Below are 22,498 nucleotides of genomic sequence, written 5' to 3' on the forward strand. Positions count from 1 at the left end.
CTGCGTCATGTTGCTTAAATAGCAAATACATGGGTGTGCTCTCTGAAAAGGTGTGTTTAGAGGTCTTTTAGCAATTTCCTGGCTGGTTTCCTGCCATTTCAAGTCTAGTCTTAGCCGGTCAGACTGGGATATGACCAGCTAAAATCCGCTTGACCAGCCTGGACTACAAATCTGCCGTTTTATGGACTACAGTTCCCAGTCATGCAACACACACACTCACCTGCTCCAAGTCACCGTTGATTAAACACTCACACAGCTGAAGCTGCTCAGACTGATTACTTGGACTATAAAGCTGCGGTCACACTAGAGTTTGAGCGTGTGAAATTCTGTCAAACGGCGCTGCGAAAAGGGGCGGGATTAAACAAGATAATTAGACAATAAAAAAGCGAGCGATTGCTTCATATTTTAAATTTCTGTCCGGAGAGGTCAAGTTTTGATCCTCGATTGGTCTCACGCAGTCAAGTGATGCGATTTCGCAGGTCTGAGTTCACCAAGCTTGAACTTTTCAACGCAGAAACTTGACGCACAGCCTTGTGTTTCTGGTCTGACGCATTTGTGTGCGTATGAATGGAAGTCTATGGGGAGAAAAGTCTAGTGTGACCACAGCCTAAGAACAGCACAAACACACAATGTTGCTGAGTCTTGTTAGCTGTATATTGACATTACAACGCATTTCCTTTGTCTTGCTTTGCCTTGTTTTGATCCTTGCCTAGTTTATCTGTTTATCCCTGTCTGCCGCCTGCCTTCTGACCATCTGCCTGTTATTTTGACTACGACTCTGGATTCCCCTTATACACCTTTTTGCTCCTGTTTTGACCATTGCTTGCCTGACCATCCTGTTGATAAAACCCTGTGTTTGGATCCTCACCCCTGTTGTCAGTGTCACATTCCCGTTACAATAGATTAGATATGTAGGTTTTATTTCAACTAAGCTACAAAAAAATTAAATGGTCAAAATGACTGCCTGTAGTTCTAGTGTGAAATTAGCAAAAAGGGACTGGACATGCATCATGGTCACCTGCGCTATTTACCATGTGCTTAGATCATTAAAATAGAGCCCAACGTTATACTTTTACTCTATTTACTACTCATTTCACCTACTGTTTTTCACCTTTTCTAGTGTCAAAGTAGGCATAATTAAATGCAAGGTACAAAATACATGACTTCATTGCTGTATACAAGTATAAATTTCTTTATATATTGCTATTATTATTAATGTGTGTTTTTTGTAGGTTGAAAACTACTGAACTTATCAAAATGTGTTCGTTGATTGCTTTCTTAATGCTAACTTACAATAAGGCAAATAATAATAATAGTAATGCCGGGAGGGCACCAACATTGCCTTAAAATAATGCCTACAAAGCTCACTAGGGTTTGGAATAGATTCAGTCTCTGCCACAAGTGTGTATGGAACAGTATTTTAACATCTGAAATTCCTTAGCTTCCCAATATTAGAAATGTTGGAGACAATATGCTGACCGTTTGAGGTGTGATTGGACAAAGATGAAGCTTGATGTGAAGGTGGGCGAGGGCTGGGTTAGGTGGGGACTGAAGGAGCCTGTCAGTGGGGTTCCTGGAGGTCTCGTCTAGACTGCGTAATGAAGGTGGTTTGAGGCTGATCCAGCCTGCAGAGCTGCTTTCCTGAAGAATTCCTCTACCTCAGTCAGGAAAGGAGCCGACGCCACACATGAGCACTCTGAGGTAAACCAACGTCTTTTCACTCAATCACTTACGATTTATTCCCTCATTTTCGATGTGTCTCTAAACATAAAGAACCCAGCCCTCGCGTACAGCACACGTCTGTATGTGAAGGGTCACTGCAGAATGTTAGTCAGAGTAAATTACCCTTACACCCTAGATTATTCCTTTAGTATTTAGAGTACTCGCATGGATGCCATCTGTTTGCAATTCCTGCCAGCCAGAGGTTCGACTTGGGTAAACCACCACCACAGTAAAAAAAATGTACAGCAGTTTAAGCCCACCTGCGACAGATACCCACAGTTCCTCTTTGGTTGGGAGCCAATCGGAGGCCTGTTCTGTTTTCAGATTTCCATTTTCTCCATGTGGTGGTCCACATTTAATTTAGACTTCAGTGCTTTACAAGCTTAGAAATGACAAACAGAGCAAATAAACGTGGCCATATGTTCTGACAGCCTATCAGAAACACATGCATCCGTCTTACTTAAAATCTAACCTTGAACAATAATTAGGAAATGTTGTTACACGGAGAACATGAGCCTTTTGGGGCAGTAACTAACTAAAAGCAGCAGCAATATTAGCCTTTCTTCAGTAGCACGACGGTAGCTAAAGTGCCATTTTTACACAAGCTAGCTTTTCAATAGAGAGGTAGTAACAAAGTCCTGACTGTGCAAATTTGCACATCATATGCATCATATTGCACATGCAGCTGTACAGTAAGTGTGTCAATTGAAGGTGCCATATATATCCACTGTTTATTATCAATAGACAGCTTTCTGTTAACTTATGTGGCAAAATCCCATGATCAACCTGAATGAGGTAAATCTGGAGGAAATCACTTATGCAAAGTAATCATAGGAATATCTTTAACAGTATTTCACCCACAAAATATTGCTAAGCAACAGTAAATATGACCACTTAACATTAAGACTAATTAATTTCAGACTAGGTTCAAAACTTCAGACTATACAATATGTTTTGTCCATATGTTTGTTATGCAAAATAGGCTCATTCTGAAAACGTACGGAAAGCTTACCTCTGTATGAACGGCGTTCCCGATGTTACCAGTTTGTCCCGTTAGCTCGCCATGTACGTTGGTGGACTTGAGACGCAGAGTAATTTACTTATGGTTTTTGTATGCTGCTTGTGCACCCTTCGCCTTGCGTTTTTGCCGATGTGCACTGTGCTTGCAGTTAAAAAAAGTAAACTGAATGAAAAAGGCATGGGCGACGCAGTGGCGCAGTGGGTAGCACGTTTGCCTCACAGCAAGAAGGTCGCTGGTTTGATCCTCGGCTCAGTTGGCGTTTCTGTGTGGAGTTTGCATGTTCTCCCTGCGTTCGCGTGGGTTTCCTCCAGGTACTCCGGTTTCCCCCACAGTCCAAAGACATGCAGTACAGGGGAATTGGGTAGGCTAAATTGTCTGTAGTGTATGAGTGTGTGTGTGTATGTGTGGATGATTCCCAGAGATAGGTTGCGGCTGGAAGGGCATCCGCTGCGTAAAAACTTGCTGGATAAGTTGGCGGTTCATTCCGCTGTGGCGACCCCGGATTAATTAAGGGACTAAGCCGACAAGAAAATGAATGAATGAATGAATGAAAAGGTGCTTTATGTCAGTCATGTCTCTTTCATTACCCAATCAAATTAAAGCAGAGGTGGGGTTTCCATTGAGGTGACAGCAGTGTTTGTGTTGTCAAGTCGACTACAGAGACTAGTGGCCGCTGCTTCAGGTTATCCAGAGCTGTATGACTTTACAAATGTTGAATATCACAATATTATTCATTCATTCATTTTCTTTTCGGCTTAGTCCCTTTATTAATCCAGGGCCGCCACAGCTGAATGAACTGCCAACTTATCCAGCACGTTTTTATGCAGCAGATGCCCTTCCAGCCGCAACCCATGTCTGGGAAACATTCACACACACACATACTCATACACTACGGACAATATAGCCTACCCAATTCACTTGTACCGCATGCCGCTGTTTGGTGTCGTATGATAGTTTCGTCATCATTAACCTGCATGCTGCATTTTGTTCCCAGAGCTGCGAGAAAATAAATAATAAGAGCGGAGCTGCAGCAAAATAATGAATAAAAAGATTGATACTATGGTCAAATAAATAAATAAATAAAAATGTGTGACTGCTGAGAGTGAAAGCAGCTAGGGACACCAGCCCTCGCGGCTAAAAAACGGACCGGCCCACCGGGAATTCTCCTTGTCCTTCCGATTAGCCAATCTGGGGCTGAATATAGCCCATCACTGCTGAAAAATCCAGCTTAAACCAGCCTAGGCTGGTTGGCTGGTTTTAGCTGGTCGACCAGGCTGGTTTAAGAGGGGTTTTGGCCACTTCCAGACTGGTGTCCAGCCATTTCCAGCCTGGTCTTAGCTGGTCAGGCTGGGACTTGACCAGCTAAAACCTGCTTGACCAGCCTAGCCAAGCTGGGAGTGCAGCCAAAACTAGCTATATCCAGCTTAAACCAGGCTGGTCATTTTCCAGCCTGACCAGCTAAGACCAGGCTGGAAATGGCCAAAACCCTTCTAAAACCAGGCTTGTCAACCAGCTAAAACCAGCCAACCAGCCTAGGCTGGTTTAAGCTGGATTTTTCAGCAGGGATAGTATAACAACAAAACAAACTTACTCACATAGGGAAATTGCGTCAGTTATATGTTATAAATTTTGGTTTCTTGTCCAATGATTGCCCAGCCTAAGCTACATTTCGTCTTATTACATATATCTAACTGACTCTAGTCAAGCAAACTCTGTGAGACTCTATAAACTGCTCAGACTTCAATAAAGTAACTTTCCCAACCTACAGTATCCATCAGTTCTGAAATCACCTCCAGTCGTGTTGACGTGAGGCTGTGAAAGGCGCTAATAGTGTCAAAGTGGTATTACGAAGGACATGTGCGCTCCCTCGAGGTACGATTAGGACCCTATGAGTGGCTTCAAGCCATATCTGAAGTGCTTCCTGAAGTGGGCCTTATATTTTCCTAGAGAGACCCACCTAAAAACCGACTCCACTGAGTCTATGCAGCAAACACTGTAGACAACAGTCATTCAAACAGACAATCAGCCCTGAAGGGAAACCGAGAGAAAGTGAGCACCAGAGAAACAGAGGCCGTTTAGGGGGCTCACGGTCTGTTATTGCACCACATTGACTCAACATCTCGATGGTATTTAAGAGGTGATTTTCCCTCAGTTCTGCAGGCTAACATTGCGAGTATCTGACAGCTGTAGATGGTGTGCGGTTACACAACAGAGCGTATACACACACACACACACGCAATCTCTGAGTAAATACTCCACTGGCACAACAAATACCCTAAAGACTCTCCAGGGAAGCGTTCAGCAAGCACTTAGCAAAACAACACCATAAGGGGGGAAAACGATAACCAACAGACAGAAAGCAGCTACACAGAAAAGGCGAACGTACTTGATTATCATCTAATAGGTTTGAAATAATTCCATCATGCTAACAGGAATTCAATGAATGGCGTCAGAGCGTAGCTTCTTGCACAGCTGAAGTGTGTAATGAATAAGTGTGGTCGGTAATGTAAAACGCAGACTTCTCAGCTGCTCCGACAGGCAATAACACGTGTGGTTTTCGCAGTTACATGTAGGCCCATAATATGGCATACACAGAGAGTGTTGAATGAACTGTTAACTGGAGCTGTGTACCAATTTGAAGCGAGCTTTTCAATTAAATGAATTGTTGCGCCTCTCGCTGACAGGCGAGGTAATTATGTTACCTTCAATGTACTACCAGTTGAGTCGTGGTCTGACTTGTGGCTTTCTGAAGTATTGATGATATGGCTGTTTTTCATGTAGCCGTGCTGCTTTAGCTGAGAAAGTGTGTATGGGGATTATTGTTTTTCTTCGGGAAGGCGTAGCGATATCCGTGTGAATGTCAAGATTTAATTTGAAAAGATAATGAGTGAAGAGTGGGCACACAGTGGCTCAGTGGTTAGCGCTGTCACCTCACAACAAGAAGATCGCTGGGTCGAGTCCCGGCTGGGTCAGATGGAAATTCTGTGTGGAGTTTGCATGTTTTCCCTGTCTTCTCCCTGGTTTCCTCTGGGTGATCTGGTTTCTCCTACTGTCCAAAGACATGCAGTACAGGTGAATTGGGTAAACTAAACTGTTCATATTGTATGTGTGTGAATGAGAGTGTATGGGTGTTTTCCAGTGATGGGTTGCAGCTGAAAAGGCATCCGCTGTGTAAAATATATGCTGGATAAGTTGGCAGTTCATTCTGCTGTGGCGACCCCAGATTAATAAAGGGACTAAGCTGAAAAGATATTGCAATATACTTTTCTTAAAAAAGTAAATTTCCAATATGTTGGGTTCATTTAAAATGCAGGTATTATTTGAATATAAGTATCTCTTCATTTTGTTAAAATCACTGCAATCTGTTTAATACCAATCCCTAAGAGATGTTGAACTTGTCACAGAAGGGTCGAAAGCAGATATGTTATAGAACAATAGTTTAAGGATGGCAGATAAAGAGACAGGAGATGGATTTAGCCTGGTGTTGGGATCATGAATGGGGCTGTGGCAGATAGCAGTAGACTCAGACTCACACAAGGGGAGCCAGGGAAACCAGGAGCAATGGACACGAGGATGGACACCAGGAATACTTTGGAGGTAGGATTGAGGGTCTTGAAATGGGCCGGAGACTGGGAGTTTAATTATCACACACACCGGGGAAACAATGAGGAACCAGGAGATAACACTAGGTGACAGGAAACAAACAGTAACTAACCTTTAGAACTGGATTTCAGTTGCAATCCATATCAAACACACCTGCCTATAATTATCAAGTGCTGTTCAGGTCATATTTAATTGGTTCAGGTGTGTTTGATCAGGGTTGGAGCTGAATTTTGCAGGAAGGTAGATCTCCAGGAACAGGGTTAAGCTGCCCTGGTGTAGGGTGAATTGGTCCTTCTGGTTAGCAACAAGGCCAGACACTGAAAGCCCTACTGAAAAAAAACAGCTTAAACCAGCCTAGGATGGTTGGCTGGTTTTAGCTGGTCAACCAGGCTGGTTTTAGAGGGGTTTTGGCCATTTCCAGGCTGGTTTCCAGCCATTTCCAGCCTGGTCTTAGCTGGTCTGGCTGGGAGATGACCAGCTAAAACCAGCTTGACCAGCCTAGCCAGGCTGGGTGCCCAGCCAAAACCAGCTATGTCCAGCTTAAACCAGGCTGGTCAAGCTGGTTTTAGCTAGATTTACCTGGTCATTTTCGAGCCTGACCAGCTAAGACCAGGCTGGAAATGGCTGGAAACCAGCCTGGAAATAGCCAAAACCCCTCTAAAACCAGCCTGGTCGACCAGCTTAAACCAGCCAACCAGCCTAGGCTGGTTTAAGCTGGATTTTTCAGCAGGAAGGCGTGAGAATGCACTATTTATGGTGCTGTGGTGATAACGATGATGCGGATCAGGTGTAAAACTGATTAGTGTACAGGTGATGTGCTAATGGTGATAGACTGGAGAGGGAGCCTGGTTTGACTGTGACAGAACTAAACTCAGGTGCATTTGATCCCAGTCTCAAGCTGTGGTCACACTGGACTTTTCTCTGCATAGACTTCCATTTTTATGCACACGAATGCTTCAGACCGGAAACGCAAGCTCGTGCGACAAGTTTTGCAGTTCGCTGCATTGCAAAGTTCAAGCTTGGTGAACTGCAAATTTAAATTACTTGACTGCTCGAGACCAATCAAAGATCAACACATGACCTCTCTGGACAGAAATTTAAAATATAGACCAATCGCTCGCTTTTTTAAATGTCTAATTCAAAGGTGTCCAAACTTGGTCCTGGAGGAACCAACTTCCTGCCAGGAAGTTTCTAGTATATCTAGTAAGACCTTAATTAGCTGGTTCAGGTGTGTTTGATTAGGGTTGGAGCTAAACTCTCAAGGACACCGGCCCTTTAGGACAGAGTTTGGACACCCCTGCTTAAATCATCTTGTTTAATCCTGCCCCTTTTTGCAGCACCGTATGACTGTTGCTCAAACTCTAGTGTGACCACAGCTTAATTATTTAGAGCCTTCAGTCAAGACTGACTTCACGTAGGCCCAATAGCCTAGTGGTTAGCGCGCTGGAATATATGGTGCAGTAGCACTTCAAGGTGTCCTGAGTTCGAATCCCTTAGTCCATGGCTTGAAGACATTTCCCCTCCCTACCCCCTGTCTCTCTCCCACTTCACTTCCTGTCTATAATAATATCCCAGTATGGTACTGTACAGGGGTTTCAAGAGATCCACATGCTTATAGGCCTTAAGCGGTCAACAACAAACCTGCTCTTTCTAAAGTTGGCTTGACAGCCAAACTCCCCCGATGGAGATGCAAAAAAAAAAAAAAAAGATGATGCGGCTAACTTCCTCACTTCAACATAATCTCCCCCTACACTTGCTCCTCTGTGTTATTCTTTAATTACACCGTGTTTGTTTTAATGAGTAACCGCCAACCTCAACAGATGCATACTCCTCACATTTTGAGAGCAAATGACTGCCTCTGTGATGTCTAATCATACCCCAACATCCCAATCTGCACACTTCAATTCCTCTTGAAGAAATTAGGACTCCGTCAAAGAGGGAAAAGATTGGCAGGCATTGTAAGTGAAGAAAAAAAGATTGTTATCCCACCCTGGGATGAATCCAGTCTGAAATCTATGCTGCTTCAATCCCCTGACATGGCGCAACCCTTTTTAGAACTTTGTTGAGCGTAATGAAAGTTATGTTGGAATTATCCCATTTGTAAGCTGAGTGCACATGATGACACCACTATGATATGATTTCCATGAAAGAAACTATTGGGACTAAGGAAATTGTGGACTATATAGAGCATAGGTCTCAAACTCAATTTCTGGAGGGCCACAGTTCTGCACAGTTTTGCTCCAATCCAAATCAAAAACAGCCGTTCCGACGAATGAAGACGTTCAAGACACTTTTGAACACCTTGGTTATTTAGATCAGCTGTGTTTGGTAGGGTTGCGGCCCTCCAGGAATTGAGTTTAAGACATGTGATATAGAGAGTCCACAGCAAGTGTTTCTAAAGCACAAAATTTTGTTGAATAAACATCTTAATAGTGATCATATTATTTCATCTTTGACTGATGAAGGATACCGCCATGTCTGTCTGCACTGCAGTGGAGAGATTAGAGCTGCTGGATTTACAACATGTTAATTCATTAACTTCTCCTGAAATACGAAATTGCAATGCAGATATGTTTTAAAATAATTAGCATTTGTGTCTTTACATATCAGTGTGTTTTTACAAACCATAAAAGTTTTGTTAGCATTTTTATGTTTTGCTATGTGTGTTTGAAGATCTGAAAGCTAAAATAAAAGTTATTTGTTTGCTGGCAGCTAGCTCTCTGCAACTCTCACCCAGTGAAGCTAAGCAGGGCTGAGCCTGGTCAGTACCTGGATGGGAGACCACATGGGAAAGCTAGGTTGCTGCCGGAAGTGGTGTTAGTGAGACCAGCAGGTGCCCAACCTGTGGTCTGTGTGTGTCCTGATGCCCCAGTATAGTGATGGGGACTCTATACTGCTCAATGAGTGCTGTCTTTCGGAAGAAATGTTAAACCTCTCTAGTCGTTAAAAATCCCAGGATGTTCTTAAAAGAGGACAAAAAGAGTAGGGGTTTAACCCTGGCATCCTGGCCAAACCTTCCCTCTGGCCATCATGGCCTCCTTACCATCCCCATATCACAATTGGCTTCATCACTCTGTCTCCTCTCCACCAATCAGCTGGTGTGTGGTCTGGTGCAATATGGCTGCTCTTGCATCGATGCTGCACACCGATGGTTGAGGAGATTCCCCCAAAAATGTGTAATGCGCTTTGATTGTCTAAAAGCGCTACATAAACGTAAGGAATTATTATTGTTTGAAAACACAGATCAATCGTGATTTATAATATGTGCATATTTATCTAGCTCAGTGTGAGCCATGATGGGAAAGCTGATTTGAGTTAAGCAGCTGATCATGAATTGCACTGAACATTTAATCACACCAGTGTGATTGTATGCTCGGTAAACAAGCCCAGACTGATCAAGGGGTTAATATTGTCTATTATTTGAATGCGGACAATATTGCAGGAATCACAAATTCCTTGAACATAGATATTTATATCCAATATTATGATATTTTGGGTTCAAGTAACTCCAGTAAACTCAACTCGGGAAACTCAAGTAAAATGGAATAGAGGTGATCTCCATTTAGAAATTTCCTAGCTCTCTTGTCCTGTGTAAGGTCGATAGTGTAGGTGATCTCATCCTAGCATGTTGCAGTGAGATCAGTTCTGGCTGGCAGTGCCAGGCTTAGTCCGAGTTGGCCCAGAAATAAGGTGTAACGAAAAAGTGCCACCCCGTTCCAAACAATGACAACATGATGTTGGCAGAATAGGTGAGCAGGCAAATAGCCTATTGAGGTTGTGAGCAAGAGTAAAGTTGCGTGCCTGCCTAAATACCTATAAATACAAACACAAATGCATTTATCAGATCAGATACAGAGCAAAAGTACTCTGAAAGGCCTATCAAGACCACCCTATTAGGATCTTGGCAATCAGTAGATTTTGTGTTCAAGAACTTAACATCCCCACTAAACATTCAACTGGCTTGCAAGAATGGGACGTCTTTCTCAAGTCTACAAAGTGACCTCACCTCAGTCATAAGACAGATTTGTTTTCAGATGTGTACTCTGAGAGAATTGTCTACCCTCTGGACTCCCGAACAGAAGCAGGTCCAAACATCTGGAGCTCATCAGCGTTTTGAAAACAAATCGCGGCTACTGGTCCCGGAAGTACTGCCACCGAAACTCACTTCGTTAAACAAACCTCTCTCTGTCTCGGAGATTGTAAAGATCAGGGGATGTACATATGGAAAGATGAGAAATACTGTTCTGAAGCCAAAAATATCAAAAGTTCTAAGGCTGAGGATGCGTGTTAAAAGGATATGAAGGGATTCGTTTGCACTCAGTGGAACTGAACAGAATCAGCTATTGCTAAACTAACAGTAAAGGCTCGAATTCCAGACCAAATGTGACTTTAATGCGCCGTTGTGTGTGGGGGGCAGAAAGCAGGTGAATGCCAGCACAGGGCACCACAAGCCATTGCACAATGCACCATTGTGCCCACTTCATCTGGCACCCACCCAACGCATGACACAGAGGGCTGATATTGTGGAGAATAACTGTTTGTCACACTTTGACAAAAAAATATGTAAGAACTTCCACATGCAATCTCTCTCACGAGCTCACACATATCTGAACCCCTGCTTGGGAAGTGTCCTTGGCTCGTTGTTGTTTTTCACGGTGAATCCCGAAGTCCGCCCACACTGCCCACCATGCAGAGACCTTCTGTTCCACTGCAAGCTGCCCACCGCAATACAACACACACACACACACACATAGACAGAGACAATCTGTCTCATGCGTATACCTTTTAACATTCACATGCATGAGTTGACCATTTTTCAAAGCATACAGACTTGTCTAGGAAAATACATTTTCCATGAGTAAATGCTAAATTATTTTTAGGATGCAGCTAGTCTTGTTTAGAACGGCCAGTCAAGATGACCAGTAGTTGATGCAATCCAAACTGATCATCTGATTTCATCGATTGTGTCATTTCCTATTACTCATTAACTCTCGGAAATGCCAACAGATGAAATTAAACTGGAAATCAGTGTGCTAAGTCAACTTAAGACTATTTAAATTTTCAGTAACTGCTTTTGATACTTTGACTTCTGAACAATCTCTTTGCGTCAAACCACTGATTCCCTAATCTCGTTCTCCTTCTCCTCCCTCCGTCTACATGCAGACGGCGGCTGATATCCTGTTCTGACCGCAGTCGACACCGCTCCATTACTCCACCCTGCAGACGGATACATACAAGCAGCAAGACTGGAAGTGAAAGAAGGAACTTCCTGCCTCTTCCTCTGCGCAGCGGGTTTGGTCGCTCATGTGCTCAAGGGTGGGTAATGTGTGCATGCCTAATTTATAGGACAGTAGGTTACGGTTACCATGGAATAAAGTCATCAACTCTAGTTACAACCGGCTATGATCTGCCTTATATCATGTGCCTCTGATCAGGACAATACCAGTTCCGTCCCTTGAAGCGTACTTGAAATTTTATTGTTTCGAAAGATCTCCTGCCCTGTTATAGGTTTGTCCTGGATGGCAGTCAAATTAATTTGTGAACAAATTAAGATTAAAGGGATAGTTCAGTAAGGATGCATGTATGTCATTATTTACTCACCCTCAGATTGTTCTAAATACATTTATCTTTACTGCTGAACACAATTAAAGATATTTGGAATAATGCCAAACAAATCCTGCCACCTATTTGCCGCCATTGCTGGGTTTTTCCAAATACCGTCATGTTTCCAGCAGAACAAATCATTGATATAGGACTATCCTTATAGTTCAAAACTAAATTTAACCAAATACAACTAAATCTATCTTATATAAAACTAAATATATTCTTAACTAAATACAAAAAAAAAAAAACACTTAATTGTATAGTTCACCCAAAAATGAACATTCTGTCATCATTTACTCATTCTTTACTTGTTCCATACTTGTTTGCTTTCTTCTGCTGAGCTTGACTTAAGCAGTATTTGTTGTACCTTCTATCAAAATCAATGCTTACAGGTTCTCAGCTATCAAAATAACTTCTAATAAACTTTTTAAAAAGATTTGGAATCACTTGAGAGTGAGTAAAAGGTGAATATATTTACTTTTTTGGGACTATCGCTTTAAGTTTTTTAGTCCAAAGAACCCAGTTCTAATAATTTAACTCTCAAACATGTAGGTTTGGTTTGAAAGTTAGTAGGGAGTAGGGTTTTACATTAACAGAGGATTGTGGCAGAGATCCCACCAAAATGACCCTCGAATTCAAGATAAGGGTGCAGAAATGTCTCTGTTTCACAACACTACACCAATCCAAGACCTGAAGTAAATGTACATTGCTGGGGGTGTTCCTGGAATATGGTGGGGAACCGATGCACTATGGTATAGTTATGAATAAAGTGAAACGCAAAAATGAATGAAGAGTGACTGAATGCAAATGTGAACGAATAAAGTGCATGCTGTATCAGATTTCCTTTAACAGTGCCAAGCTTTGTAACCAATCTCATACATTTCTGATGAGCTTATGAATCCAAGGGACATTCTGAGGCTTTTATGTTAGAGACTTTTGTTGAGAGCGCACACTTCCCTGCAGAAAAATCCAGCTTAAACCAGCCTAGGCTGGTTGGCTGGTTTTAGCTGGTTGACCAGCCTGGTTTTAGAGGGGTTTTGGCCATTTCCAGGCTGGTTTCCAGCCATTTCCAGCCTGGTCTTAGCTGGTCAGGCTGAAAAATGACCAGCCAAATCCAACTAAAACCAGCTAGACCAGCCTGGTTTAAGCTGGATATAGCTGGTTTTGGCTGGACTCCCAGCTTGGCTAGGCTGGTCAAGCTGGTTTTAGCTGGTCATCTCCCAGCCTGACCAGCTAAGCCCAGGCTGGAAATGGCTGGAAACCAGCCTGGAAGTGGCCAAAACCCCTCTAAAACCAGCCTGGTCGACCAGCTAAAACCAGCCAACCAGCCTAGGCTGGTTTAAGCTGGATTTTTCAGCAGGGTTACACCGACTAAATTTTGCATGAGGTTAAAACAAAAAAAAACTAATTTCACAGCTTCAGTGATTTCCATAATTTGTGTAACCAGATTAGGACGTGGCACCAAAATGTCTACAGTAATAAATATTTGAAGTTAATCAAACCCTTTTATCAAAATGTTCCTGTTGGACTAGACCTATTCTTATCTGAGGGCACTTTTGGAAAACTTTTTTGATTTACTACACATATTGATTACTGTATATGTTCTCGAGTATTTAACATTAATGAAAAATGTAAGTATTGACATAAAACACAGAGACAACTGAAAAAAACAAACAAACAAACAGGTATTTAAACATCTTGTAGTATCTTTGGCCACTAGCTAGATCTCTGCAACTCTCACACTGAAGCTAAGCAGGGTTGCACCTGGTCAGTACCTGGATGGGAAAGCTAGGTTGTTGCCAGAAGCGATGTTAGTTAAACAGCATGGGGCATTCAACCTGCAGTCGGCGTGGGTCCTAACGCCCCAGTATATAGATGGGGACTCTGTGAGCACGGTCTTTCGAATGAGACGCTAAATCAAGGTTCTGAATCTCTGTGGTCGTTAAAAACAACCAAGATGTCCTTCAAAAAAAAGTATAGGTTTAACCCTGGCATCCTGGCCAAATTTTCCCACTGGCCTCTGTCCATCATGGCCTCCTAACCATCCCCATATCATAATTGGCTTCATCACTCAGTCTCCTCTCCACCAATCAGCTGGTGTGTGGTGTGCATTCTGGCACAATACTGCTGACATCATGACATCCAGGTGGCTTTGAGTGTCCAGAAAAGTGCTATATAAGTATTGTGATTCTACATGATGGATGCTCATTGTTCTCAAGCCTCCAACATCGTTGACTGCAGCTTTGCCCAATGTTTGGCCAGAAGAGAACTGGTCACCCTGGCTGAGCCTGGTTTCTCCAGAGATTTTTTTTTCTCTCTTCCATCAATTTGTAAGATTTTGGTTCTCTTGGTTGTTTTGAGTTGCAACAATGATCTGTTGAACTTCAACAGTGGCCTTTATACTAAACTGAACTATACTAGAACTACACCAACGTTTCACACTACTCTCCTGCCTGCCTGAATTGCTGGAAAGTTCCACAGTTTCTCTATCCTTCATCTCTGTGTGGCTCAGTGGTTAGCACTGTCACCTCACAGCAAGAAGTCCACTAGTTCGAGTGCCGGCTGGGCCAGTTGTCATTTCTGTGTGGAGTTTGCATGTTCTCCCCATGTTTGTGTGAATTTCCTCTGGGTGCTTCAGTTTCCCCTACGGTCCAAAGACATGTGGTATAGGTGAATTGGACTAACTAAACTGGCCATAGTGTGTGTGTTAAGGAGAAAGTGTATTAGTGTTTCCCAGCATGATTCTAAGCTGTGGTTAGAAGGCCATCTGCACAAAACATAAGCCAGAGTAGATGGTGGTTCATTCTTCTGTGGCGACTCCTGATTAGGGAAAAAGGAGAATGAATTAATGAATTCTTTGTAGGGACAGACTTATGGGAGTGAGGACACAAATTAATGTTATTTTTCTCAACTTTTCATGAAATATTTTGACTTTTGAAATTGTAAAGCAATTGTCACGCTTTAGCCTGGCTTTGCGTGTGTTTGTGTGTGTGTGTTTATGTGTGCAGTAAAAACAAATTAAAGTATTGTTATTATTTCCCTTTGTGCAGCACATTAATCTCACTGCAGTTGCCTTTCCAGTGTGTGCTTGCTCTGATGTGTACTGGAAATAATATTTCATATATCAGATTACACACACTACCATTTTCACTTTGACAGACAAACAAGGACAAATGACTGTTGTGTTACTATGCAAAATACCACTGTCACTTAATCATTACAGCACTTTTTCATTCTGACATATTCAATCCTTTATATTTTATAATATAGCATCTTTACAATATAATATCCATCCATACAGTTTCCATATTTCAGATTAGAATTTATTCCAGGGACCCTAATTCTCCAACAATGTAAGCTTTAAACCTTAGACACTCTGCACTGTCAATGGACAGTGTTTCAATGGTGTTTCCCTTGCCATTGTATTAAGAGGGTGTCCTGCCCTCCCCCCTCACTTTGAACCAGTGTGTAACCCGCATTGTGTGGCATTAACGCAATGCGCATTCAGATTAGCGCATTGCATCAATTGCAAAACTTCTAACAGATACCACAGACACACATCTGTCATCGTAAGAGTGTTTGCTTTCGCTCTCACTCTCTCTTTCTCTCACACACACAAACTGTATATTCTACCCCCCTACTCCTAAACCCAACCCTCACAGGAAACAATCTGCATTTTCACATTGTCAATCTGTGTGATTTATAAGCATATTTTCCCATGGGGACCTCAATGTTGGTACCCACGGTGACACAAGTCCCCATGAGTCTGTGTGCATTCAGGTTTAAGTCTGGGTTCAAAATCAAGTACACACACACAACACCCTGAGAGGCATCATTTCCATTGACAAAGAGCAGACCAGACCAAAATACTTTGCGAGGGGGTCCTTTTGGTGGCAGGAAGGGGGGCTTTATACCAAAAATAAGAGGGGCGGTTTACAAAGATTAAGTAATGGGGAAGGCGAAGCAGTGGCGCAGTAGGTAGTGCTGTCGCCTCACAGCGAGAAGGTCGCTGGGTCGCTCGTTCGAGCCTCGGCTCAGTTGGCGTTTCTGTGTGGAGTTTGCATGTTCTCCCTGCGTTCGCGTGGGTTTCCTCCGGGTGCTCCGGTTTCCCCCACAGTCCAAACACATGCGGTACAGGTGAATTGGGTAGGCTAAATTGTCTGTAGTGTATGAGTGTGTGTGTGTGGATGTTTCCCAGAGATGGGTTGCGGCTGGAAGGGCATCCGCTGTGTAAAAAACTTGCTGGATAAGTTGACGGTTCATTCCGCTGTGGCGACCCCGGATTAATAAAGGGACTAAGCCGACAAGAAAATGAATGAAGTAAGGGGGTAATTGGTTTATACGCAAATTAGTTAGGGTTAGTTGCCTCCAGGCTGTCACGGTGGCACAGTGGGTAGCACGATCACCTCAGAGCAAGAAGGTTGCTGGTTTGAGCCTCGGCTGGTTCAGTTGGCATTTCTGAATTATATAAGTTTATGCTCTATTTATTATACAAATTCAGTTTATTTATTTCCTAATAAGCTCTTAAACAAATGAATGCTAAATTTTAGAGTGTGACAGGTGTTCAGTTCAGCACACAACTAATTTCATTGACAAATGTATAATTATTACATATATTGTGGAAATGTTGGTTAAACTGGATACAAAAATGATCTTAGACAATGTTTGACTGCCATCATTTACTTCATTTTGAAATAAAAGCTTTATAATAAGATGTGGTGGGATTGACATTTGTTCAGTTCACGATGGAAAAGATGTTTCTCTTCTTTTCTAAGTTTGTCCTCTTACAGATCTTAAAACTAGACATATTGTTTAACCTTATGAGGCCATGTTACATTAATTTTGAACAAGTATATTTTACTCAACTTTACAAGCCTAAAAGTGCACTAAGTTGAAAAAAGGCCCACATGTTTATATAGGTTATTTTCATGTTGTCCTGCCTGTTTAAATTCATTCACATATTATCTAGGATTTCTCAACTGCAGGGAAGCTACAAAGAGTTACCAAATTCACGCAGAGATTACGGTTTACCAATATGACCCTCTAGCTTGACAAATCAAACATCTGTTCCACTGTGTCATGTTTTGCGGTCACAGTCATGACCCTCTGCTCCGAACCCCTTCCCCATTCTGCCATTTTTGCATCGTCACTCTTTCCACCGAGATGGAGAAACACCGAGCTGGAGTCGTGACAATTGTAGCACTGTCTGTGAGAACATCCTTGCACGAAACTGCCAAACTCTTTTTTTTTTTTTCCACAGAAACCATGAGCGAGTCTGAGGATTTCGTAACTCTTTGAAACCATTTTTTCCATGTCCTTGTGAGTCAGCTGAAAAAAAGGGAAGCGACTATAAACAGATGAGGAGAAGGTGAGAAGAGAACAAAAGACGAAAAAATGAGAGTGAGATGTGTGTAGACAGAGATAAACAGTCTTTGCAGACTCACACAGAAACACATACAGACATAATAACCACAAAGTGTGGATAAGTTTTCATAAGTTAATGTATTTATTAACATTAATAAACAATAGATTTTATACATATTTAATTGTGATTGCTAATGTTAATTTCACTTAATGAAAATACAGTCATTCGTTGTTAGTTCTTGTTAACAGTGCATTAACTAATATTATGACAAAGCTGTCTGAAATACTCTATTCTGATTGGTCAGACGTGACATTCCAAAATATGTTATTCCAAGGTAACAACCGCTAAATAATACAGGCTTGGGGAATTAAGAATCACCTTTAGTGTCAATGAATACATTCACATCCATATACTTACATCCACATTCATATTTGTCTGCTTGTCTTTCAGGTCTGACGGGCATAACATGAAGGGGGAGTAAATTGTTGTAGAGACGTAACGTGATATTATGGAGACCCACATGTCAAAATTAAATTGCCAGCAATATGACGCTGTACCTATCAGTTATTAGCGTCAACACCTACCCTAACCCTAAACCCAATCATCATAGTTATTACCGTCTTAATGATCCCCAAGCTGGGTTAAGCTCCAACTTGCCTCAACACACCTGGGTGGATGTTTCAATTATACCAAGTAAGACCTTGATTAGCTTGTTTGATTAGGGTTGGAGGTAAAAATCTACAGAACACCGGCCCTCCAGGAACAAGTTTGGTGATGTCTGATCTACACCTAAACCCAATCATCATATTTATCAACGTCTATGCCTTCCACAAACCGAAACCCAACTATCACAGGTATTAACATCTACACATTTGTTATAGGACTAAATGATTTGACAGCGCCACCTATGCACATTTGACGAATGGCCCCCAAGCTACGTTTCACGCACACATACGAAAATTGGCACAACCATCAAACATGCCAATACCTACAAAAAAATCTCTTGGAGCGAAATCCGAAACCAAACAGGAAGTGAGATATTTTTAACTTTAACTCTAGAGTTTACGCCAAAGGGCATGTTCGTTGCGGACTGACAAAGTTTATTGCTTCATCATGGAGGAGGAAGTACTTATAACTCAGCCAAACTGTAGCTGCGTCCCAAATGGCACACTATACACTATGCACTATGTACTTATGCACTTACACACTCAACAGGAAAGTATATGTATGTAGTGTCGTCCCAAATGACACACTAATGTTTATTTACTAAGCGGAAATTCAAACCGTTTCACTGATGACGTTTGACGGTCGCCAAATAATTGAAATAAATGACCAAACTATCAAATAAAACCTGCCGTGAGTGTTGCCGCATTCACCATCGGGAGGCGCTATAATCACTCTCGTAGGAGAATTTTGCTTTCACCATCCAAAATAAATAAAGTTATTCAACATGTGCGTCCGATAGCTCCGCCCCTTCCGCTACGTAAGCAAACCTGCGGTCATTGAGTGCGTGAAGTGTCCATCATTACACACTTCATTTTAGCGGCTGAATGAGTGCATCATCCGGGTAATTGAAGTGCTCTTATTATTTTTAGTGTTTTCAGTGTGAACGCACTACTTACACTATTTATACTACAAAATGGCGTAGAATAGTGCTTAAGTAAGCGATTTGGGACGCAGCTAATGTCTGATCTGCCTGAAAATTCCCAGGTTCAATATTCAAATTCTACATGTCAATATTGAGTCACAGTGATAGCGCCACCTGCTGACAGAAGGAGGTTTGGCATAAATCTGTGATTTTCACAGGTATTTTAATAAATATCGGCTTAAATTATTATTGTCCACTGTTCTCTGTCATCCTAAGGCCACCAGGTGCGAGGTCCAGTTCATCCCTGCTTGCAGCTTTTATTATTATTTTTTAATACCTGTATTATTTTTTAAGTTGGAACAGTAAAGCATTTACCACTTAAGGTTGCCATTTTTTTCACAACACTTAAAGATGTTTAGGGACTGAAGACAGGTGTAATTTTGTCTCATTCTTACTGCAAACAAGTCTTAAGGTGGGCAACCGTACAGGGTCTTCATTGTCTTCTATATTTACAGCGTGTCTGCTTTTAGTCTTGATGGATATTCGGAGAAACATCTCAGAACACCTTTATTTATCTCCAATTTATTTATATAGATTCTGTTAGTGGCAATGCAGTGGCGCAGTAGGCAGTGCTGTCACCTCACATCAAGAAGGTCGCTGGTTCAAGCCTCAGCTGGGTCAGTTGGCGTTTCTGTATGGAGTTTGCATGTTCTTCCTGCGTTTGCATGGGTTTCCTTCGGGTGCTCCGGTTTCCCCCACAGTCCAAAGACATGCGGTACAGGTGAATTGGGTAGGCTAAATTGCCTGTAGCGTATGAGTGTGTATGGATGTTTTCCAGAGATGGGTTGCAGCTGGAAGGGCATTTGCTGCGTAAAACATATGCTGGATTAGTTGGCGGTTCATTCCGCTGTGGCGACCCCAGGTTAATAAAGGAACTTTATTAAAGAAAACGGTTTTCGTTTTCTTTAATGGTTTGGTTTTCTTTCCAAAAAGAAAACGAATGAAAGAATGAATGAATGATATTCTGTTAGTCGCAGCTTTTTGTTTTTTACTTTGTCACGGGCCCATTGTCAGTACCTCTGATTAATTAGCATTACTAAGATGACTCTGTTATTAGTTCTGCAAAGGATAGTTTTTCAGACAGAACTAAAACCAACGTTTTTTCCATCATTTCTGCCTTTTTTAAAAGCATGCGCACAGTGACTCAACGGTTGCCCGGCACAAACCGGCTGATGTATTTTGGTGATGTTATGGAAATCACAGTCATGTTACCACTGTGTGTTTAATTTCATCTTTTATATGCTCTGGTGTTGCAGCACAGTTGAGAGGAAGTGTATATGGGGAAAAGGTACTACATTTCTCTGCAGGATAAATTCCAGTACTTCAGCATATTTTTCCCCATTGAATGGTCAACTGTCAATGCACAGAAATATGAAATTGTTCATAATTAAATGTCTAAATGTTTAATGTATTATGAATGCTGTATTGTTAAAGATGATTGTTTATTTTATCTGCAAGTATTTGTGCCAAGTTTTGCTTGAATGACTTACAGTGGTTTACTACGGAATTGAGTATTACTCTACTGCTTTTAATATCGAACAAACACGTTTATCACAAAAACACATCTTAGAAGCAAATGTTTATAGGTAATGGGGATTTTTTTTATTGCTATTATTAGGAGGCAGTATGTTTATCAAAAGGAACCAACAAAATAAAAGACTACGTATTCATGGTTTTGAATTTATTTGATTGATTGGTACTGAGCTTAATTATATTGAACGGCATACAGTGCATTCGGAAAGTATTCATAGAGCTTCTCTTCTTCCACATTTTTTTTTATGTTACAACCTTATTCCAAAATGGATTCATTTATTTCCTCTAAATTCTGCACACAATACCCCATAATGCCAATGTGAAAAAAGAGTTTTTTAAATTGTTGCAAATTTATTTAAAAAAATTTAAAACCTGTAAAATCACATGTGCATAATTATTCACAGCCTTTGCTCAATACTTTGTTGATGCACCTTTGGCAGCAATTACAGCCTTAAGTCTTTTTGAATATGATGCCACAAGCTTGGCACACCTGTCTTTAGGAATTTTTGCTCATTCCTCTTTGCAGAACCTCTCAAGGTCTATCAGGTTGGATGAGAAGCGACGGTGTACAGCCATTGTCAGACATCTCCAGAGATGTTCAATAGGATTTAGGTCTGGACTATGGCTTGGCCACTCAAGGACATTCAGAGAATTTAGTTTCTTATGGTCTGAGAGTCCTTCAGACGCCTTTTGGCAAATTCCAGGCGGGGAGTGGGGTCCGTTTCACCATTCTACCATACAGGCCTGATTGGTGGATTGCTGCACAGATGGTTGTCCTTCTGTAAGGTTCTCCACTCTCCACAGAAGAACGCTGGAGCTTAGACAGTGTTACCATAGGGTTTTTGATCACCTTCCTGACTAAGGCCCTTCTCCCGATCACTCAGCTTAGATGGCCGGCCAGCTCTAGGAAGAGTCCTGGTGGTTAAACATCTTCCACTTACTGATGATGGAGGCCGCTGTGCTCATTGGAACTTTCAGAGCAGCAGAAATCTTTCTGTAACCTTCCCCACCCTTGTGCCTCGAGACAATTCCTTTGTCTTCATGCCTGGTTTGTGCTTTGACATGCACTGTCAACCCTGGGATCTTATATAGGCAGGTGTATGCCTTTTCAGATCATGTCCAATCAACTGAATTGACCACAGGTGAACTCCAATTAAGCTGCTGGAACATCTTAAGAATGATCAGTGGAAACAGAATGAACCTAAGCTCAATTTAGAGCTTCACGCCAAAGGCTGTGAATACTGCTGTACATGTGATTTTTCAGGTTTTTTATTTAAATTTGCAACAATTTCAAAAAGTCTTTTTTTACATTGTCATTACGGGGGATTGTGTGTAGAATATTTAGGAAATAAATGAATTTAATCCATTTTGGAATTAAGCTGTAACATAAAAATGTGGAAAAAATGAAGTGCTATGAATTCTTTCCGCATGCACTGTATCTGCTCAGCATACATGAGTACACCCCTCACAAATCGCTCATTTAAAGGAATAGTATCTATATGAAGCTTTACAATATTATATTTGTGCATATACATTAGATTTGTGCAGTACATTAGTAAGTACTGAAGCCAAATCTGGAGCCAATCTAACAAAATAACTTATGATAATGGTTCAAAATTGGTACAGCCAAATTTATAGAGAAAAATAATAAATAAAAAAAATAAAAAGAGCAAAATTCAAGAGAAACCAAAAAATATATAAAATTTTGTTAACATTTTGTAGTTTTTTTTTTTTTTTTTACAAATTTAATTGTATTACCTTTCTATTTCTAAAGTGTTCAGTGACTAAAATAGTATTTTAATAACTATATCTATTTAAAAAGTCAAATGCACCAACATTTATTACCTATATTCACTAAAAAAATGGACTGGATAAATTGAGCACTGTATATACAATGTTTTCTGAAGTGAAATATGCCTTGTTTTGAATTACTTTTGCAACTGTTGATATTTGTAAGGTTTTTCACAATCAGTGCAGCTGGCAAGTAAGGTCACACTTGGTT

The 22,498-nt window shown here is 41.4% G+C and overlaps 1 long non-coding RNA gene across 2 annotated transcripts; it reads left to right on the forward strand.

The window, feature by feature from the left end:
* The first annotated feature begins 5,471 nt into the window (after window positions 1-5,471).
* On the forward strand, window positions 5,472-20,843 carry LOC137489067 (uncharacterized). 2 transcript variants are annotated; one of them, XR_012398941.1, is made up of 4 exons: window positions 5,472-6,340; window positions 11,510-11,662; window positions 17,211-17,318; window positions 17,766-20,843. It is a non-coding gene; the product is annotated as an uncharacterized lncRNA (long non-coding RNA). The 2 variants fall into 2 exon arrangements; XR_012398940.1 differs by lacking the exon at window positions 5,472-6,340 and adding an exon at window positions 11,125-11,204.
* The last annotated feature ends 1,655 nt before the right edge of the window (window positions 20,844-22,498 follow it).

This window comes from Danio rerio, chromosome 23, assembly GCF_049306965.1.
Source record: "Danio rerio strain Tuebingen ecotype United States chromosome 23, GRCz12tu, whole genome shotgun sequence".
NCBI lineage: Eukaryota > Metazoa > Chordata > Actinopteri > Cypriniformes > Danionidae > Danio > Danio rerio.